Genomic DNA, 7,916 nt, shown 5'->3' on the forward strand with positions numbered 1-7,916 from the left:
TTTAAACCCTGTCCCTGTCTCTCTGAGTGAATATATCGAGATAGACATTCCAGTGACCGTCCACCACCGGTCCCATGGAACAGCTTCATAACGCCTTCTGTCTGGCCTGCTCTGCCTCGACCTATTCTGAGTGGTTTCTCCTGCCCCCTGGGGCATATGGCCCTGAGCCACCGTCTTGTATCTCATCCTGTATACATACGCTTGCAGTAGTTCTTAGTTCTATCTATTACTTAATTTCACAATTCTCTTATATAATCTGATTCTATTCACATATATGCTTACCGCAGTACGTCAGACTAAAGGACAGTCAGTCTGACGTACTCGTGAGCAACACCGGCGCCCCCCAAGGAACTGTGCTGTCACTAGAGATGTTCCGATACCATTTTTCCCTTTCCGATCCGATTCCGATACCTAAGCTTTGGGTATCGGCCGATACCGATATTTATCCGATACCAGTGCATAAAAAAAAAATTAAAAAAAAAATTATATAAATTATACTTTTTTTTTTTTTTTTTTTTTTTTCAGATACTGTTATACTGTTTTTTAGTAATAACTAGAACGTATAGTATTTATTCAACAACAGGTGATTGTATAGATTTGTATTAGTATCATTAATCAATGAGTATGGGCTGCAGCACTGCAGATATACCCTACTCCAATGATCCACACGGACATTAAACGGTGTTGCACTCGCTACTCAGTGGCTCTGCAGATATACCCTATTCAGTCTGTAAGCTAGTGGCAGATAGAACGTTCATGTTGTGGTTTTTGATGCAAAATAAATATTCAACATTCTCTTTTGAAACTCCGCCTCAGACTCTTATCCTTTGGCACTTGCTGTACTTTGCTTGCAGGTCTGCAGCCATTATTGCTGGATTATGTGAATAGCACCAACTTTAGACACGGTAACGTTATCAAGCTAAGCTAACTGACCTAGCGCGTCTTCCCGCATTGATAACGTTAGTAATAGTCAGCTAACGCTAGTCCGTAGCTACTTAACTTAAATACAATTCACCGTGGGTGCATTATTGTTGATAGACGGTCACGGACAGTGTTAGGTCCTGGAGAAAGGATAGGCGATCATATGATTTGATGTAACGTTAAAAGCGGATGTTGTTCCAACTAGCTATCTTTCCAGCTAATGCTATCATAACACCAGCCAAACACAGCCCGATTCCCGTCCGAGCTCCCCGTCACACCGCACTGTCGGGGACAATGGAATTTAAGAAAGTGTATCTGCTGTTAAAATGACACAGCATCACACTTTAAAACATGTTCATTTTATAATCCTCACTCTCCGCAGGACTCGGCAGGAGATAAATTACATCATGGGATCGGAGGCTAGAATTTACGTGTACTCGCCGATACCGATACCAGCGTTTTAGGCAGTATCGGCGGCATTTCCGATACCAGTATCGGTATCGGAACAACTCTAGCTGTCACCCTTCCTCTTCACCCTCTATACCTCAGACTTCTGCCGCAACTCAAGCGGGTGCCACCTGCAGAAGTTCTCTGACGACTCCTCCATCGTAAGCTACATCACCGACGATGATGAGGAGGAGTATAGAGCCCTGGTGGAGAGCTTTGTGGGGTGGAGCGATAGCAACCACCTCCAACTCAACACCAGTAAAACCAAGGAGCTGGTGGTGGGCTTCCGGAGGGGCAAGAAGAGGCCCCCCCCCCCGATTCCCATCACCATCCGAGGGGAGGAGGTGGAGGTGGTGGAGTCATATAAGTTCCTTGGGGTACACCTGAACAATAAACTGGACTGGTCGGACAACACAGAGGCCCTCTACAGGAAGGGACAGAGCAGGCTGTTCTTCCTGAGGAGACTCAGGTCCTTCAATGTGTGCAACAGACTGCTGCAGTCATTTTACCAGTCATAGTGGCCAGCATCCTCTTCTATGCTGTGGCATGCTGGGGGGGCTACACCAACTCGAGGGACACCAACAAACTCAACAAGCTGGTGAGGAAGGCTAGCTCCGTGGTGGGAGTCGAGCTGGTCAGACTAGAGGTGATGGCAGAGAGGGGGATGAGAAGGAATCTGGCTGCTATACTGGATAATCCCTCCCACCCCCTCTATGACGAGCTAGTCAAGATGAGAAGCACGTTCAGCCACAGACTCATACCCCCCCCCCCCCCGCCGACACTCAACAAACCACCTCGGACAGTCCTTCATACCAGCGGCCATCAGGCTCCGCAACAGTGGGCAGGGACTGCTGCCAGACATCCAACTAGAACTAATAGGAACCTAAAGTAAAAAGGACAATAAGACTACCTTATGCATACTGCACCTTATGTGAATACTGTGATACTGTGAATACTGTATATTTCTTTCAGTTAGTTAGATAGTAAATTATAACACTACCGTATGCACACTGCACCTTATGTGATACTGTGAATACTGTATATTTCAGTTAGTTACATAGTCAATTATATTGACTTATTTGTTTACACTGCTTGTGTTGTTTTTACTACCTGTGTAACCCCCCCCCCCCCCCCATCCCCCATGCTGCTATGATGCCTGAATTTCCCCAAGGGGATCAATAAAGGAATATCTTATCTTATCTTATCTTACTACGTACTACTATGTATCTATTGCTATGTCCGCCTATCACAAACTCGCAAACTTTCTAATGCATGTCCCTGTCTCCCCGTCTCCCTGTCTCATGTCTCGTGGTGATGACCAAAGGGGTGGATGTCCCGTGGTGATGGCCAAGAGGATACGATCCTCTCTGCGTCGCCCCCATACCTCAAATGGATCCGTTATCAGCTCTATTCTATTTTCAATCTTTCAAAATCTTCTTATGTACCCCAGTTGCTATTGCATGTACATATTTGTGTTTTTATCACACGTATATGTGCATACATACCAACTGTTTCGCCTGTTTATTCTCCACCCATTGATCATCCATAGCAACACTACTATCACCCGACATCTAAGATCCCCCCTTGAACGGCCCTTCTAAGTCAAGTCAAGTCAAGTCAAGTCAAGTCAAGAGTTTTATTTGTCACGGCATACAAGTATACAATGAAATGCGGGGGGTCTTGCCCGCAACGATGTGCATAATACAATAGTAATATATAATAGAATCCAATAGAACGACATTGTGCAATAAAACAAGTAAACAAAGTAGGGCATATCGGTATATGTACTAAGGTTTCTCCCCTCCACATTGCCTGTGGTGCTTTTTTCCTATTGCTCGGTTTTTTGTGAGTTTTTCCTTACCTTCGCGTGGGGTACGTCTGGGAGTGTTACATTTTATTTTGGATTTCATGGTGTTTTTTTGTTTTGTTCTTTTTTTTTTTAATACTTTATTTCTCAGTTTACTAGACAAGAACAGACAAACAAAAAGGAGGAGACAGAACAAAAAGAAACAGACATAACAAAACGAGAAAAAAAAACGAAAAGGACTGCCAGACAGGAAAATAAAATAACAGTGTGACTTAACTCAAAGCATTAAAGTGTGTTGTATAGCCAGGTGTTACAAGGTGCAGGTCAAACATGATATACAGGGGTGAGTCTCTGCAGAGTGCAGTTATTTGTCCTTCAGATAGTCAATGAATGGGCTCCATATGTCCGAAAACCTGTTGTGCTCTTTGGATCTGTAATAGCGGATCCTCGGATTTGTTTTGTTCTTGATTTATTGTGAATGATGTTTCCTCTTGACTTGTTTGAAGAAGACGTGTCCGGCCCATGGGTACATTAACGTGTGTTGTCTGGCCTTACAAATAAATGTAGTGTGACGTCATCAAAGGACAGCAATGTGGCGTCCTCACTCCTTGTAGTGTGACATCATCAGAGGACAGCGATGTGGCGTCCTCACCCCTTGTAGTGTGACATCATCAGAGGACAGCGATGTGGCGTCCTCACCCCTTGTAGTGTGACATCATCAGAGGACAGCGATGTGGCGTCCTCACCCCTTGCAGTGTGACATCATCAGAGGACAGCGATGTGGCGTCCTCACCCCTTGCAGTGTGACATCATCAGAGGACAGCGATGTGGTGTCCTTTGGGCCTGAGGAAGAATCATGGTATATTATTTCCCCCGGGCCTTTCTTCTTCCATGACAATCCCTGCGACGTGTCCTTTTTGACTATTATCTCCAAACGAGAGAAGTCCAAACCAAACCCCCCGGGGAGGGAGGACTGTTGTTTACACGTGAGGGGGTTTGTGTTCATGTAGTACGCGGAGTACACGGAGGAAGTGTTTATGTTTACATATTCGACGCGCGGCCATGTGGGCGGATGGGGAGGGGGGGGGGCGGGGGGCGGGCCCTGATTTGAATCCGTTCCGTGTTTGGCCGGCAAGCCAGCCAATGGGAGCGCGGCCAAGGCTTCCTCTGCCGCGTAAAGGTCATCGCCAGGCACTCGGAGCTGTTGATACATAAACAACACGCGGTTGCTGTGGCCTCCTATCTCCCTCCCCCCTCTTCAGTAGTGAAACCAGGGGTTATTTTGGGAGACTCTCACCCCCCCCCCCCCCCGCCCCTCCACCCCCTCCACCCCCCCATAAGCCCTGAAAACCAGGGCTGAGAGGGGGCAGGTATGTGGGTGCCGTGCCAGCGTCCTGACACATGCCCACTTTAAGCTTCCCTCTTCGACATTTCAGCCCTGGCACGAAAGGCCCTGACGCCTGAGATTAAACAGTGTCAGTGCTACGACGTGGTCGTTCAGTGACCTTGCCACCCCCCCCCCCCCAGCCCCCACCCCACCCCTCCACCAAACCACCCCCCAAACCCAGGTAGAGGAGTTCCAGGTAGAGGTGTGGGCAGGGCAGGACCTAGCATATTTGGCGCCCTAGGCAAGCTTCACCACTGCGCACCCCCCCCCCCCCCCCAAAAAAATATAAACATCTTAACAGTTATACAGTAAAGTACTGCACCTTTATTTATTACAAACAAGAACAAGAGCTAAGAATAAATGTAAAGTGCACACTAAAGAATTAAAACAAATAAACAACGTAGCTAACAAACAATAATACTTTTTTTTTTTATCTTTCTTTATCTGTGTTTCATAACACTTATGAGTGCGTGCTTACCAACTGTTGCGCCTGTTTTATAGCAACACTACTATCACCGACATCTAAGAAGGGAGATCCCCCCCCTTGAACGGCCCTTCTAAGGTGTCTCTCCTCCACACTGCCTGTGGTGCATTTTCCCCTATTGCTAGGTTTTAGTGAGTTTTTCCTTACCTCCGCGTGGGGTACGTCTGGGAGTGTTGCATTTATTTATTTTATTAAACGTTTTTTTTTGGACTTTATGGTGTTTTTGTTTTGTTCTTGATTTATTGCGATGTTTCTTCTTGACTTGTCTAAAGAAGACGCGTCGTCCAGCCCCATGGGGGACATTAACGTGTGTTGTCGCCGGGCCTTACAGATACATTTGATTTGATTTGATTTGAGTAATAATAATAAACAATTATGAAAAGATTGAAAAATTCTAGGCAACCGCCTATAGGAAGCTCCTCCGGCCCTGGGTGTGTGGGTGGAGAACACTGGAGGGTGTGTGGTGGTGAACGACAGGGGGGCGGCAGGCTCCCAGGCTGGTAGACAAACACTGTACCTAACTGACCTTCGGGGAGGTTTGCGTCTGAGTCGGTGTTATTTAAAACCCCCCGGCCCTGGCAACGTTTCAACTCATAGCTGCATTCTAATTAGGGCTGGGCGATATGGCAAAAAATCATATCGCGATAACGATATGATAATGTTATCATATTTCTCGATATTGATAATTATCGAAATTGTTATAAGTAAAAAAAAAAAAAAAACAGATGTATGTTTATTTTGCAGCAATTCTTTGTCGTTGCCGCCATCTTTAGTGTTACATCCCCTCACACTCCAGTTCTCAGGCTGCAGCTGGTTTAAAAGTAAACCGGCTTCTCTGCTGGCTGTGGCTCCAGGGGAGTTGAACAGTTCTGGCTCTGCTAGTTTATTTTCGATCTTTTGGCGCTTTTTTGGTGGACAAAAAAATGTGCACTGTGCAATGTGCACCGTGACTCGTGACTGTGCTCTGCTAGCACACATAGCCTACTGTGTACAGACGGTTTCAAACTGTATTTTAAATTAGAAAGCAAACAAAATAAATGGACAAGAGAAAAATAAATCTCAATTTGGTCAGTATTGTCATTTGGACAAGCAAAGCCATTACTTTAAGTTGCAGGCAAGAAAGACAAGTCTGTCCACTGTCTCTAAAACTGGCCTGTTGCAGGTCACAAAAAAAATAGATTTTTTTTTCCCGATATTCGATATCGATTATTAAAATATATCGCGATATTTATTGTTATTGTTATATCGCCCAGCCCTAATTCTAATGGCCAGATTAGCACAATAGTATGTTCCCCGGTGCCTACAAGCTCATTATCCTCTTATTTCAGTGTCAAAAACGAGTTAAGTTTTTAGACCTAAAACGCCTGCTAAAAACGCCTATTAAAAACCTATGCAATTATTCTACACAATCTCTTAAAACCTGAGGGTTTTTTTTGGAAAGATTTTCAGAATTGTCAATCTTCACTAAAACCTTTTATATCTCAGCCTCTGGAGCAGGTAGAAACATGAAATGAAAACCATTTGATAGATTACAACTTGGGCTTTTATTTGAACATCATTCATTTACCTTTTTTTTTGGGGGCTGTGGTGGGGGCCGGTACTAACACACTAATAGCTGGCCCATGATGTTCATAAGGTAGGCGATACTGCCACCTGGCGGATTTCGATCGTCATTGCAATTCCAACGTTATGCCAGGAGGCTCCGGGGGACTGTGTAGAACGGGGATCAAAGGAAAAAGATCAAACGACCAAAACCCGACTTTTCACGGGTTTGGCGCTCAACCGCTGGCGAGATAACCCGACTTTATTCGTGATTGGCGCTGAATGAGTTAACTGGTACTTCCTCATGATATGCACTGGCGCTGTATCGTTTTTTTCTCTGCCGACAACAAGAACAATGGCCGCCGTTTGTCGACGGCGAAAGAGAGGGCGGCTATACCGCTGTCTGACGCCTGACTCAGTCATCATCTCCTCTTGTGGTTTTAATCGTGAAAAGCTTTGGGATTTTTCAACCTTAATCCTCTGTGAGGATTGCTTCTTTCCCCGCCACACGCTTCTTGGGGTGCTGTGATGATTGGTCCGTTGCCTAACGCACACTTCTAGGTTAAGTATCAATTACCATCACGCACCTGATGTGTGTGCTAATCAGTGCCCCAGAGGGCTTTATATACCTGGACCTTCTTTCTATCGATGTCGGGTCGTTCTGGAATACAACTGCATTTGCCTGTTTTTTCCCCGTTGCTGTTCCTGGTCTACTTTCTCTCCAGGACCTTTCTGTGGAGAACCGCTGTTGAGAACCTTGTTCCCCGTTTGGAGCTGCGCCTCGTTTTGCCCGCTTTACGCGTTGCGCTTGGGTGAGTGGAACCAAACCCCTCTGGATTATTCTGATTGTGTGTATTGAAGAAACACTGAAGACTGTCACTATAAATTGGTTCTGGATTATTCTGATTGTGTGTTTGGAAGAGACACTGAAGACTTCGTTTTGTTGCACTAACTCAGCTAAATTGTGTGTTGTGGGGAACACTGAAGACCGTCACTGTCAATTGGTTCTGGACCCAGCTAGGGAGGAGGGAACCACACTGCCTCTGTGTTTCGTTGGACTGTTTCTGATATCTCTCTCTCTCTCTCTCCGTTTTCCACCTTGAGCGAAAGCTGGGAGTATCTGCAGAGCCGCTACTACGTCACATGCCAATTCCCCACCACTATCTGCTGGGAGTATCTGCAGAGCCGCTACAACGTCACATGCCAATTCCCCACCACTATCACCAGGAGGATTCTGCAGAGCAGCAGATGACTCTGCCGAAGGCAGTCTCCTTGTTTGTTTGATTATTGTACCTTATCCTTCTTTTGACTCTGTAAATAAATACGCC

This window comes from Notolepis coatsorum (assembly GCF_963971535.1).
Source record: "Notolepis coatsorum genome assembly, chromosome: 7".
Taxonomy (NCBI): domain Eukaryota; kingdom Metazoa; phylum Chordata; class Actinopteri; order Aulopiformes; family Paralepididae; genus Notolepis; species Notolepis coatsorum.